The sequence below is a fragment of the Zeugodacus cucurbitae genome, chromosome 6, assembly GCF_028554725.1.
Source record: "Zeugodacus cucurbitae isolate PBARC_wt_2022May chromosome 6, idZeuCucr1.2, whole genome shotgun sequence".
Classification (NCBI taxonomy): domain Eukaryota; kingdom Metazoa; phylum Arthropoda; class Insecta; order Diptera; family Tephritidae; genus Zeugodacus; species Zeugodacus cucurbitae.
This window is the reverse complement of record NC_071671.1, coordinates 14409359-14424998: the sequence shown is the minus strand read 5'-3', so window position 1 is coordinate 14424998 and position 15640 is coordinate 14409359. Positions and strand designations below refer to the sequence as shown.

The 15640-nt window shown below is 35.4% G+C and overlaps 1 protein-coding gene across 2 annotated transcripts in view; it reads left to right on the top strand.

Annotated features, from left to right (window-relative positions):
* Positions 1-15640, top strand: part of LOC105220130 (putative polypeptide N-acetylgalactosaminyltransferase 9) — a 250015-nt gene that overhangs the window by 41475 nt on the left and 192900 nt on the right. The window contains exon 4 of one of the 2 annotated variants that reach the window (XM_054235282.1): positions 1142-1210. The exons of the other annotated variant lie outside the window; for it this stretch is intronic. The gene's annotated coding sequence lies outside the window, so the exon portion shown is untranslated. The remainder of the gene's footprint in view (positions 1-1141; positions 1211-15640) is intronic. 2 annotated transcript variants of the gene reach the window in all.

Here is a 15640-nt window from a genome sequence, read left to right as displayed (position 1 = left end):
TTCACGGAAACTCATATACATTTTCATTATGTAATGAGTAATAGAAAAAATTGAAATGATGTAAATGTAACGACAGCTATGAAGCTATGAAGGTTAATGCCTTAGTTTAGTTACTTCAGCTCAGATTTCCTAAAAAATAATGATTTACGATTCTAAAATAAATTTCGACGGCTCAAAATAATATGTATCATATAAGTTATAAGTCAATCTTTAAATTAAAATTGTAGTTTTTATATATTAAATATCGTTTTCAAAACTTCACATCAATTTTCTTTCACAACAGCCAGTCCACATATTAATTACTCTCATCATTTATTACTAACAAGTATAAAGTTAATATTTTAACGTTAATCGTTTGCTAATGCAATTGTTGACACGAATATACATAAATAATAGAAAATTTATTATTTGATTCCTCTATAACTAACATTCATTAAGCTCATTCATTTTATGTTGTAGTTGAGAGAAAAAAAAGTAAAGAAGAAGAATAAATATATGACGAGGAAGGTCGGGGAAATAAATCGAAGAAAAAAAAAACAGAATTAACTGTTTTAATGAAAGTCGTGAGAGATTGAATTAATGGAAATTAAATTGTTATCGAAAATGCTGAAATAATTATTTTCTTGCTCGTGTATTGAATTGATAATGCTAGAAGATAATGAAATAAGATGATGGATATTATTTTTATAATTTTAAATTTATCTGTAACTGAAATTAAGTTCCCTTTAATTAGGTTTAATAAATATTATATTGCTGTGCTCTCTCTTTTTAATTTTGAGCAGTGAGATGACTTTCAACGTATCATCTTGACTTTCTTTCTACATGCAAGCTAAACAATTTAAAGATATTCAATTGATACCTTTTTACCTTTCAATATCTTCCAATTTTCGCCTGCCTCAAATATGTTTTTTTTTTCTACAGATTTTCATTTTAATTAACTATGTGTTGATTACCCACAAGATCACACTCACACATACATAGATATATGCATTTCGGCTCTTACTCTAGTTTATGGCTACGATTGCCTTGATTTACGCAACATTTCCAATCAAGTGAACAAATCAAGTTTTAGTTGAAATTTGTAGAATTTGAGTTTAATTAAATTCTCATATGTTTTTCCGTTATTTTGTTTCAATTTCAGATAACGAACGAAGTACTGTTATTCATTTGATTGCAGACGAACGCACTATTTTATGCTAAGAGGAAATAGGTAAGCAAAGATAAAACTTATTTTATGAGAAATGAATGAAAAGCACAGAGAAAGAAAATTGAATTGAAATATTTAAGAATAAATACTATTTAAGTGGAGAAAGTGGTTAAAATATTTAATAGCATAGATTGATAATAATGACCGTTATTGGCTCCAACCTTAAATGTCTATTACTGAGTGCAGAATTTAATAATAAGAAAATTTAATTTAAATTTAAATGTATTTATTTTGTTAAAAAATGTTTAAAGCTTCGAAATCGAACAGCTTACGTCCTGCTATGCTTCAATGTCTCTGTAGAAATATCAATCAAAGAGTTTATGAGGAATAATAATCGCTAGACGAAAACTACGTTATGTTTTAACAACAACTGACACTGAACCCACGACTAAATGTATAATAGTTAAGCACTTAATTAGAAATGCCTTCCGCGTTTATCCCCACTATAACTGTAGTTCAAACCCGATTGTGATTCGTTGCATAAATCCCTTATTTAATGAACTGAGCGTGGAACCAACATCCACCTTTTAACGCTGTAATGTGTGCTCAACTGATGAGCGCAACGGCCACAAATCAAATATTGGCTACACAGATTACCAATTAAGCCACCGAATAAATAAAATGCTTCACCCGCAAAACAATACAACAATAACAAATATACCATGGATGTATGCACAATGATAATTCGGCAATAAAATACGCAATACTTACTACCGTACAATAAATATAAATACATAAGAATGTGTACAACATTCCGGCAGATACAACTATCTCGCTATGATTACATACATATGTATATTTGTAAATGCTTAACCTGAACGCCTTGTGTCCGTGGTGCACACCCATTGCATGCCTGGAAAAAATTGGCAAAGCTAGCCTGGTGGATGCAACTTTTACAATGCTTTAAACTTACTTGTCACACCCGACGTAACCTGCCACAGAAATGCTTCTCCTTTATAATTCTGTGCCTACCAGTTTTTATTTTTATTATAACAACAACAATTACAATTAATCTATGAGTCATAAGAGCTATACTTGCTACCAGTCAGCTTAGCATTCCAACTCGTATCCGTTTATTTATTTGCTTCTGCTGCTGCTTATGTCACGGTCATCGGTTTTAAATCACTGTTCGTCGATTATTTTAAGCAAATCGGTTTTATTGTACAACAACAAATCGTGTGTGAAGTGTGCAAATGAGAATAACATGTAAAATAGCATATTATACTGGTTTCTTAATATAAAGGGTGTGCTTTTTTGGGCTCTATACATTGTCTTTAATTGGAACATCAACAGAATGTAGTCGAAAGGAGTCCATTTGTGTGTGCTTTGACATCTGGTTCGACTGCTATTCCTCTAGGAATTTTCAACATCTAAAACAGGTCACTTTATTTTCATACATATTTACAATATATGTATATGCTTTTTATAGAGAAGGCTCCATTCGTTTCGCTATAATTAAATTTTTTTAGATATTCTTTCATTTGATTACCATATTAATATTTATAGAACCGACCTTATTTCGCGTCTTTGATAAGCAAAAATTACTTTGCATTGACTAACTAGTAGCAGATCTCAGTTGATTATAAATATTTAGAGCATGAAATTCACACTGAAGTGTTTAAATTAATATATAATGGTATGAGTCGGATAAATCAGCGCTTTCTTGAATGAAATACGTGTTTTATTCTATACGGCTAATAATATATATCTCCCAATGTTTTCTCATTATTAATATCTAAAAAACCACTTTTAATCAGTGTTGCATTCTTCCTCTTCTGGAAGAGAATATTTTATTTTATTAAATACTGGAATATATGAATTCGATTATTAAGACGGATCAATGTGCGCCTAAAACAGCTCTCATATGAAATCCTTAATGGCAGATGGACAGTGTTTTCATCTATTTAAAGAATTCCTCTCCGAAGTCATAACTGGGGCAGTGAGAGTCCAGAAAATATGCACTTGAATAAGAGAATATTTTAATTCATACAGCTTTACCAGTTATACGTATTTTTCCGGGTCAATCTGATATGTTCAACATGGCCTTATTTGTATTTGTTTTTATTCTTCTTCAAACCAATCAAACTACTACTAAATGACATTCTTCTGAGTTTCCTACTTATATTATCTGCTCTACTTTTGTGTAAATCTATTTTTCATGTAAGATAACTGTTTCCATAGGGATAGCCAAAGGAGTACGTGCAGTCTTAATATGCATTATTAATATGTTTTCCAGAATTTTCAGGGTGTGAATTTAATAACTATGTTACATATTTGCTCACTATTATGATTATTAACTTCATTCGCTCTGATTGGCTTATAATGTTTTTATGTCCATGTACCTCCGTAGTCACGTAACTATTATGAAGAAACTACTTCACACTTAACATAAATATATTAACATATTTTTCAAAATATTTAGGACTATCTGCGCACATTTGCTTTCTTCTTCTTGTGTGCATTGTGTCAGTGTATTTCATTTATTTTTTTTTTCGGCCAATCCTTTAAGCTTTATATTATTATTTGCGTGAGGATTCCCACTTATTGAATTACTACATAAAAGTCGAATAACATAGAATTCGATACCAGGATTAATAATTAAAGTATCTAAATAATTATAAAAATATTTTGCTACAGAGGTTGCCATATTAAAACATTTGAAATATAGTTAAAAAACAAATATATTAAAAATCGTATGCTAAAATAAAGGTTGATATATGACATTTTATCAATATATAGTTGTGAACTTTTTTATTTTGAAATTATTTACTAATAAGTGTACTTAAATTGATAACTTACAATGTCCTTTATATAAAACTGATCAGTTCATAATTTGGTCACAAATTTAATCCTTACATATTACTGAAAAATATTATTTTTATATTGTCGGTCTTCAAACCTATAAAAACATTTCACTCAAATACACAACCTTGCACTCTACATAATATTGAACTTGTAAAAGAGCAAAAGTGTATAGTAAACACAAAACTGTCATACAATTTTTTGCGTATAGGAAAAACCGCAAACCTTGCCACAATGTCCCTTAATCCCGCCGGCAACTGGCTACAAAAGCTATTACTGGATGAAAATTGCTAATATACATGCATATAACGACGTTGGAACGACTATTTTTCATATGTTCTAACAAAATGCCGTTAGGCGGTTAACTAAGTGCCATTGTAGGCGGCAAAGGGAAGTAGTCGTAAAGCCTTTCTGGCAGAGGGATCATTTAACGCGTTCGAACAAATTTATTCATTTTGCTTTAGAGTTTGACACACGCACATTTGCAACAACAAGAGATATGTATTGTATGCAAGTATTTGCATATTGGAGTATCTGCTAAATTTCATTTTGGCTAACCACAACCGCACAGACACACGTATGACAATGGATGGGTTCAACTATAACTCCTCAACATAATAGTAAATGCTAAAAAACCAAATTGCGAGGAGGCCACAGACTTATGGCACACACTCCTATACATTATACATACATACATAGAAACATTTGCAGATGTTGTGTGTTAAGGCCAAATGTTAGTAGTCGCAGCAGCTGGGGGTTATAAGGATGTAGCACACATTTTGTTTGTGGTGTTCGTTGGGCGTAGCAGATGGACGCACACTCGATAATGGAGCGCAGAAAAGTGCATACATACAAGTACATACGGCTCTGTTTATTTGTATATCAAATTCATGCAGATTATATTAATAAAAAGTTCTTTCACTCCCTCCCTCCCTTTCAAGGCTGTCAGCCTCGATGGTCGTCAACTACTGATTTTGTGCGTGTGTATATTGGCGGGTGCTGGTAGGTAGTCGCTTAGGGACACTTGCAGCACATACATATTATTCTTGCTCTTATTCGACAACAATTTCGCCAACTGGTTGCTGGAGGCCAACGGTCATGGCTAACCAAACATATTGTTTTTGTTGTCACTTACGTTGTTGCTGTTGCTGCTACTTTTGCATAGATATATATCACTGCCTCTGACAGGCATGTGAATGGATAAACGTTGTCGATGTATTTGTTTTGCTTGATCACATGGTATGCGAAAAAATATAAAAATAAATTAAAGCATGGCTGTGGGCATTATTTATAATGACATTCACACTTATCTTCGCAACTGCTGCGGCGAATAAATCGTATACCGGACAGGCCGATGGCAATTAACAATGCAACACAATTCCGAACAATCGATAATAAATTTTTTTGCAGTCACTAGCGCAGCACAGACTTATTAAGCGGATTGTTGGTTGACGCTAAAAGCGAGTAACCCACAAATGCAAATATTCCAAAATTGCCCTCATCCAAATGGCCAGACTTTGTGTCAGAACAACTTCAATATCTTCTTCTTATCAAAGTTCACGAGGTTTCTAAAGCAAAGATTTCCTTTTCTGAGGAAGCCAAAATAGTTTTTTATGGATTTATATATAGAGAATCTAATCAAATATTCCGTGTTTTTATCGATATTAAACGAGTCTTAATACCTGCGAAGAACGACTTTTTCTAGGATTGCAGATATTCTAAATTGATTAATAGATAGCGTACTATATTATCTATATGCTTAAATACTCGTACAACTTAAAAATATGTTATTTAGAATCTCAATATAGATATTGCCACAGAATAATGAAGTACTGAATGAAGTACTAAGAGAACAATTCTGCCATGATAAAACCATAAACATTAATAAAAAATGGAAAATATTCCGCTACTATGTCTCTTCTCTGTTGGCCTGATCTCTGAGCTTATTATTGTCTCTATGATTGATTAACGATCACTAACTGCATATTGATTTTTTTTCGTACGACTATAGAGTCATACAGTATGTGTTGTACAATTCGATGTCCTTCCCGTCCTTGATTTCCCACTAGGTCAAGCGTCTAGAAGTTTTGTTTTTGATTTTGCTTCAAACCTTTGTATTTACTTGATTGCGACCGAATATAGTGTGTATGTGCGGCACATACGAAAGTTCTGTTTTATGAACAGAACTATTTACATAGCAATTTAAGGGTATATAATTATGAGGGGTTTCTCGAACACTGAGTAAACACAAGCACCATTCAGGTGAAAATCAATAGCTCATTTGTATATACATAGATATAGTGAGCGGGGGGTTAAAGTATGTGGCTTTAGGAGCTTTAAGCTCTTCGATCATACAAAAATACCAATATATGTACATATAAACCCACTATTTCATATGAAAGCCAGAAAACCGCTTTGGAATTTTGCTAAATGGCTGCATTCGCAATTCTTTCGTTGAGGTTTTCGACCCCCCTATTGCCATCTATTCACGTGTCAAGCAGACATGTCCGAATCGATAACAGCACTAGACGTTTTGTATGTATTTCGGTATGTGAAAACTCTTAAAGGATATTTGAACAGGCGCATTCATTTTTGTTGGCTAGTCAAAACAAAGCAGCCACAGCTGTGAAATGTCTGAACTAACAATCGAACTGGCCGCGGACCAAAAACGCAAGAGACAACGCTTTAGACAAGACGAGGTGAAAGCCAGCCAGCAGTTTGCGTGTTTACGCATACTCGAGTACAACTACATAAACGAGAACTTGTGCAGGCACTAGTAACTGCAGTTTGCAACATATAACAACTGCCATTGCGAACTCTTCCTTTTACGGCGGGAGTAATGAAAATTCTATTTTTGGGTGAAATTAAATGAAAACAGTTTGCACAGTAATTTGCATAAAGTACTTTAACTGCTAGCACAACAATAAAATTAAGCAGAGTAATATACCGACAATCGATAGATGTGCGCTCAAAAGTGTTTAAATGGGAGCGATTGGCTGTAGAGCTACGTCTACATAAAGAAATATGTTCACAAATATATCATGCTCTAAATTTCTAAAATAGTTAAAATATATATAATTCATACTAGTTGCAAAGCAACAAATATTGGACTAGTTAATGGTTAACTATTCGTCGGAATTAAAATAATAAAATTACTACTTTATATTCTGACTACTGGGTCAATCAACCGCTGATATCAATTTATAATTTTAGTATGTGCCAAGCACCCAATTAAGTGAGTAAGTGCTGAGTATAGTAAAATTTCAACAAAAAATCTTTCAAATTAAAACTATTATGAAATTCTGCAACAATTTGCAACTCCAAAAATAAACTGCAACTAATTTACACTACACCAACAGGCTACACGGCGTATACGTAACATACTAAAACAACACGTCCCTCTGGTATACTATGATTTCCTCACGCAAGCCTCGTGTCGCGCTCTATATTGCTGCTATTCTAAACTGTAGTAATCTAGCTGAACTCCCACCTCACTTGTGCCGCCATGTAACACATTACATAATTATAATAATGTTTTTTTGTTTTTTTTTTTTATTTTTTTTTTATTTAAATTGTTTCACATCTCCCCCGTGAGCTTATTAATGTGTAGATGGCATGAGTTAAGAGCATGTGACGTGCAAATAGGAAATGAAAGTAGTAGAAGCACGTGGGCGGCATTCTGTTGATTGTCACGTGTCAGTAATGAAAATTATTTTACGTAATGTGTGTATGTAAGAGCACATGCTTTCTTTTAAGTGTGAGAAAACTCTTCAGTAATGACATACATAATTACTCCTAGGTAAAGTGTTTTTGGGTTAAGAAAAAAATTATTATATGAAAGAACTTTTTGACGTGAATTTAATAAGACAATAATAAAAACAAAATAAATTTTTTTAATAAGTTTAGCCAAAAGTATGCATCTTAAAGTGCTTGTTATTTGTGATACCCGAAAGTATGCTTTTAGAGTGTAGTCCTGACGAGAGAGGCAGAAAATTTAATGAAACACTGAATGTATAAATACATTGTATAAAAAAATTCATTAAAATAAAACAATACTCTCGAAAATGGTAAGACGTTAAGAATAGTATGCTAAGTTCGACTTTTTCCGTGAAAAAAATACTACTAAAAATGTACTTGGAAAAATAGTGAATTAACTCGTCTAGTTTATGTATATTAACATCCTTCTTCTATCCAAAATTAAACTTTGATACATTAAGCAATTTCGTAAATTATTGAGTTACTCATACGCACCGGACTTTATCCAAAGTCTGCCACTTCCCAACACCAGCACTTAATGCAAACTAAAACAACCACAAAGTAAAATCATTTGCCGCGTTCAAAGTACTTTTTGGCACGTTGGGAAAACCCCATCACCGGAAAAATAATTTTTCCTGCTAAATCAATCGAATTCCGTCGCCACAAACACCGAAGAAGAATACGAAATGAAAGCACAAATGTGCATCGCTGTGCACGAGGTGCGTGTAGTGCTGAAAAAATAGACTCTTTTTGGGGAATTACGTCCAAACTTGCACATTTTGGGCCACTAAACTACGATTTGGCGTTCTGAACTCACACACACTTAAGGCAAACACTCACATCTACACAGAAACTAGTGGGAATGTGTTTGGGTGCTTATCGAGCAGGTGCTCTAACTACAACACCCTTGAGGCGCTGAATTGCGTTGTTACATTCAACCCTTCAGGACGCGGACTCACGCTCATAAATTATTCCAACAGGGCAATTAGTAGTAACTTTAGTGCAAAGTGGTTTTTCTAAATATGTGTGTGTATGTATGCCTTTTTTTTTTTTTTTTTTTTTTTTTTTTATAGTAGGGGGAAGCATCGAAAGCCGGAGTGCGGAACTTTAATCCGCTAAACCTAACCTACTCCCAACACAAGACTCTCCCACGGGACCACCGGATAAGGTATTACTTCGTGGGAGTGACAAGACATTTTAAGTCTCCTCTATAGCGCGGACTGACTGACGCCTAATCTGTTGGAGATGTCTCAGTTCTGTCATGATTAATGCTGCCGCTTCGCTAACAGCTTTCCATTTTTTAGAGGACTGACACATAAGTGCAGTCAAATTTTCCACCATTAAGCTACCACCTAAGTTTGTTTTCATCTTTTCCCTTATATTTGAAAAGCGTGGACAATGAAAAAATACGTGTTCCGAGTCTTCTACAGATTCTACACATATTGGACAATACGGACTAACATCACAACGGAATTTGTACAGGTAGCTTCTGAAGCACCCATGACCACTTAATATTTGGGTCAGGTGGAAATCCAGGTCCCCATGTTCCCTATGTGTCCACGAATGGATGTCCGGTATTAGTCTATGGGTCCACCGTCCTTTGGTTGAGGTTTCCCACCGTTGCTGCCACTTTGTAATGCTCATTTTTCTCTCTTCTAGTTTTTTAGTCTCAGAGGGGGGAGCTGATAGTTTATACAGTCGATCTAGTTCATCACCCTGGATATCAATAGGCGGCATGCTGGCTAAAACTTCAGCAGCATCACTGGATATGGTTCGGAAAGCACTAATTACTCGGATTGCCGACAGCCTATGTACTGCGTTAACTGGTCTAGCATACGCTTTAATGTCTAATGCCTGGATCCATATCGGAGCCGCATACAAAATTACGGAAATCATCGCCTTTGCAATTAACAGTCGTCGACTGGAGCGGATGCATCCTCTATTCGCCATCATTCTAGATAGAGCGTTATATATTTTATTTGCTTTGTTTGACGTGTGCGCCAAGTGCTCCTTGAATTTAAGTCTAGAGTCTAGTATTACCCCCAAATACTTTAACTGTGGTTGTGAAGTAATCTCACAATCCCCTATAGTGAGAGTTATGGTTTCTTCAAATTTCCGTGTGCTTATGAGCAAGACTTCCGTTTTATGCTCTGCTAGCTCCAAACTCTGGGAGGAAAACCATTGCCGTAGACCATTTATGCATTCATTGCATTTGCTCCGTAGGTCATCAAGATGCTTTGCCACTGCTACCACTACGAGGTCGTCGGCATATGCTATTAATTTCACGGTTTTTGGTTGGTGTCTTCGCAGCACCCCGTCATACATGAGGTTCCACAAGAGGGGGCCTAAAACCGATCCTTGCGGTACTCCACTCGTAATGGAGTAGCTCATTGTGCCTTCGTCTGTGTCGAATATCAGCCTTCTGTTTTCAAAATAACTCATTATTATTTTTACTAGGTATTGAGGGACGTGTATTTCATGTAAAACTTTGATTATATTTGTCCATTTCGCTGAATTGAAGGCATTCTTCACATCCAAGGTGATGAGAGCGCAATATTTTTTGGTTCCTCCTTTCCATCTTTTACCACTAACTGCATCCCTTGCAGTGTTAACGACTTCTTTTAGTGCATCGATAGTGGATCTCCGTTTTGTGAAGCCGTATTGTCTTTTCGATAACCCGCCGGCTTCCTGGATTGCAATCTCCAAGCGGTTTCTTATTATGCTTTCGTACACTTTTCCCATTGTGTCGAGCATACACAGAGGTCGATACGATGAAGGTTCTTCTGGTGGTTTCTTCGGTTTTGGGAGTAATACCAAACGCTGAACTTTCCAGGGGTCGGGGAATACCCCTTCTTTTATGCATGCGTTGTACATTTTAACGAACAGGGTGGGTTTTGCAGTTATTGCTTCCTTTAGAGCTATGTTGGGTATACCATCTATTCCAGGCGCTTTGCTGCTTTTGATTTTTTTGGATATGTCCAATAATTCTTCTTCTGAGACTAAGAGTGGTGACCCAGTAGCATATTTTCGTTGTTCGGCATAGGTGATCGGTTCATGCACCGGAAATAATACTTCGACGATTTTCCTCATAAACGATGCGCTTCTAGTTGGCTGGGACTTATTCTTAAATTTTGACATACAAATTTTGTACGCTGATCCCCAGGGGTCTACGTTCGCTTCTTCACAAAGCTTTTCAAAGCATTTTCTTTTGCTGTTGATAATGGCTGTCTTCAGGAGTTTCTTATGCCTTTTAAACACCTCTTTGAGGTTGTTTTCGTTTTCGCCACCCTGGTTGCGCTGTAGGCGACGTCTAGAAGAGTGGCAAAGCTTTCTGATCGTGGCTATTTCTTCGTTCCACCAATATACTGGCCTTCGTTTGGTGTGATGTGCCGTCCGGCGCATAGTTGCGTCGCATGCTGCAACCAGTTCTTTCCTAACTGCGGATACCAGGTGAGCTGCGTCTTCGCAAGGGACATTTGCTGCGCGCCAGGCAGTCACAAAAAGGTCAGAATCAAACTCTTTTTGCTTCCAGCCTCTCTTGTTACACCTGTTCCTACTGAGGTTTTCCGTCTCTCCGGGTAACGAGACTTCTGCCATAATAGCCATGTGGTCGCTATTTGTATATATGTCTTCTACCCTCCAAGCCCCTGGTTTCTAGAGTCAACTCCAGTAGGAAGTTCTCGAATTCTGCGATAGAAGCACTGGGACGAGCGTAGCAGCTTACGATGTATATACCATGTAAATTCGCCCATGTGAAGCCATTTGGTGATACTCTGGCACAGGACATAAAAGGTTGTCCTTTGCAGGACCATATTGCTGCTTTACCAGTTACGTCTGCTATCCAGGTGCTTTCTGAACGCTGAGAATATTGCTCACTTAGTATGGCGACGTCAATATTCTTTTCTACCACAGTTTGTTTCAGCAATTCTTGTGCTGCAGCGCAGTGATTTAAGTTTAACTGTAAAATCCTCATTTCTTAAGTGACTTCAACATCTCCTGATACTTGGGACATATCGTGCTCAAGGCCGAATGTTCCCCCTTGCAGAGCATGCAGTTCGGGGTGTTAGTGCATACCTTTGCAACATGTCCTTCGCTTCCGCAACGTGTACAAAGGCAGGACCTGTCGGCTGGGTTACTACAGTTGCGTGCCATATGACCCAGCTGAAAGCATCGAAAACAGCGGGGAATAGGTGTATGTTCGCGGAGGCGGCATATTGACCACCCAATTTTTACTTTGCCTAGTTTTAGGGCAGTTTTGGCATCCTGAGCACGTAGGCAAATTATTGCAATTTGAGTACCGCTTCGGGTTTTCCGCATACTTTTAACGTTTGTTTTATCAACGTTATTGAATCCTGCTTGTGTGTGTGTATATTATCTACGAAAGTAAGTTAGTCAACGGCTTAGTCGCCATTAAATGCCACAAATGCAGTTGAGAAGGCAAATAGCGGAACACTTCACACAATCTAACAGCTGCAATTGGGCATTATTTTTTGTCGAAAAATAACCACTAATGTTGGAAAGCATTGGGTAAACGAATTAAAAGAGTACATATTCAATGTAAATTCAGCATTTTTGTGAAACAACAGAACTATATTAGGAAGCAGAACGCAAATTCAATCAATTTATACCATAACGAAAATTAAACCGAATTAAAAATTATTTTGGACTGTTTGTAAAAAGGGTGAAAATTTTAAATGGAAAAATATATGTCCATGTAGGATACAAATCACTTAAATATCTAAATCAAGGTAAAGAGAATTCGAATTAAAATATTTTTAAGTAATAATAGTTTAGTATGTATGTGTGTGCATATACCTTCATTTAAAAATATTAGCGGAACATTTCTACGTTTAATCGCTCTTTCGCATTGTTGAGAGCTTATAGGTATATGATGCAATAACGTTTATATTAATGCTACATAGTACTTGTATTTGCAACATGGTGCATGTGGCACACTCAAAATACTTGTACATAATTTCGGAGTTATTAGGTTAAGCGCATCGCTTCTTCTATATTCTTTATTCTGATTTTATCTATTTCACACGCTTCTCTGCGAACTGGTCTACTTCGACCGTTTTGCCTATAACAAATTCTAAGCGATTTTATTCGTGGCTTGTTTCTGTGTGTATGCTTACAAGCGCTTGCGTTAATAATAATACTAGGGGCCATATTAAATGGCTATTAATGTGAGTATGTTTGCTACTGTATGTGTTGACATTGCAAACACACTCCCACAATTAAAGTGTGTACATATACATATATTCACTATATATAAATATATGTATGTATTCCAAATCTGCATTCTTAGTTTTGCCGTTTGGCATCATTTCGTCGTTCTCATTCCTTTGCATTTGCTTTGATAGTGGCTTGCATATAGTTCATATGTTTTTTCTACATACATATATATGTGATTTTTTCTCTCTACTTTGCTTGGCGTTGTAAGCTTATCCACTTAACCCTCTTAGTTCACAGTGGGTTGCTGAGGCGTACAAATGCCGCTCAGCTTCAGCGAAAGTTCATTGAGAAAAAGTATGCGGCCACAAAGGAATGTCGGATGGATCGCTCAGTTTGCTTATTTTTATTGGAAAGCGGCTTCCTTCTGCTGGTTAGCTAGCGATAATACAGAACAAATAGCGTGAACACACTTGACGTGTGGAGCTAATTTTGTTCATGTGTTTGTTCATACTTATCATTAGATGGCCAATTAAATTAATATAAATAGGAAATAATGCTTCGAATGGAAGGCTTAAATTATGAGTTAATGTTTAGTCTTTAGGAGAACAACAATGAATTTTAAGTAAACTTTTAATTATATACACAAGCTAAGAAATTTCACATTTGTGAAGTTTGTAAACATTCCTGGAAAACTACTGTAACATATACTAAAAAGTGGCTAAAAATATTCCTGAAGTAGTAGAAGTAGTAGAAATGTATGTTTTTAGGATATTAATTTATTAATTTGTCCAAATTAGTAGGATCAAGTCGAAATGACATTATAAGTTAAGTGGAAAGACCACAGATTATAGGAATGGTAGTGCAGATATAGAGACAGTGTTAGGTACATGGAAAAAAAAGAACTTTTGAGTTCATCAGACAAAATATACTATCTTAAAGCTACAACAGCAATATTTTTTCATCTACACTTTCGATATTGACTTTTAAATGGGACGTCACATAATATAAAGAGATTAACTTCTTCGTGAAACCACAATGCAAATCTCCAGAGATTTCTCGTGGAGCTTAGAACAGAAATCACCGGAAAGTGAATATCATTCTGAGGGATCTTTAATATTTCAGGACTTAAGTAACTTTATGGAAGTTAATTTGAAGACTATTTTATCATTTAACTTAATTACCCCACAAACAAATATTTAATCACCACTAATCACAAATTCGCTGCAACATCAATCAGAGCACAAATGTTGCGGTAAATGATGGCAGTTGCCGAAATTCATTACAGCTAGCTGACACACATACATTTGTACTTTACTTTACTGCCGCTGTTTGTGCAGATGGCGTCTTTGGCTATCAATGTCGTCATCTTCAACATCATCGCAATTTCCGCTGTTAATGTGCCGTTATACACGCATGCACTAATACCTACATGCATACATATAAGGAGACAGATATCGTGGAAAGCAGTTACGAAGAACATTACCAGAAGATTAAGCGTAATTTTTGCGAAGCTCGTGATTTCTTTGACAGCCATATGGCGCCAATTAACACTGAGAAAAAAATTGCTTGTATTTTGAACTTTTCTTTCCAAAATCAAGGTGGAAATTTGCATGTATAAAAATCATTACTTTCTATTAAAAGTTTTTTCCCAAGAAATTGCATTAAAAAAAGTGAATTCATTTATATCGTAAAATTATATACTGAGATACATGTATTTGTATTTATGTACAGCTTCCCATGGCGTTTAAAACCAGTCGCTTTCAGTCGTCGTAATTATTTCCTGCGCTACCGTTATGTTGACCGCTAGCAAAGCATTGGCAGAGTTAACGGCTTTTTATTGCCACCAAACAAGGCAGGCAGACAGGCGCTGTGTCCAGCTACCGAGTTGTTTGCGCTATTCGAGGGAATCTTGCAATTGAAGACGTCATTGACTGGCGATCGCCATGGTAGCCGGACATTTCAGCGTTTTGATCGGGCTGCAGCAGCCGTAACATGTTTGTTGGAGTTGGTCCATAAATATTTATCATATTTTCTTCGTAGCAAGCAACTGAAAATGCTTACTTCAATGCTAAATTGTATTCATTTCAACTTGCTAAACAAGTTTGACATTCAATGGTCATTTGCCGGATATATTGTAAAAAAAATTGTAAAATTTTGAAAATTGATTGAAATTTTTTCATTTATTTATAAGAATTAAAGTGTATTAAAATGCGAAATTAAATATTTCTGCAAAATTTTTGGAAATTTAATTGCAATTTGAAAAAAGTTACAAATAAAACCATTCAAGGTTGCCAATTGTTTGAACATTTTCACTAAATTTTTTAGTTTTTGGTTAAAAATTTTAATGAAACAGATAAATAAAAACATATGAGATTTTAGAAAACAATTAAATAGTTAGCAGTGTTACTCCTTAACATTTTTTTTTGCAAAATTGCATTAATGAAATAAATAAAAAACTAAAATATCGGTATACATAATTGGAAAATTTAACTACAACATATTTTGATATGTGTATATCGAGTTGTTCGAATTATTGCATAAATCTTATTCGCAACTCTCATTTCACTAAACACTAAAATTATCCAGGCCAATCGTGCACATTTTGCTTTCGCAAATTTTCTTTTAATTTTCCAACATTAGTTTCTTAGGAGATGCGCTGAAGCATTTATTGCCGTAATTGCACACTGTGCCACTTACAAG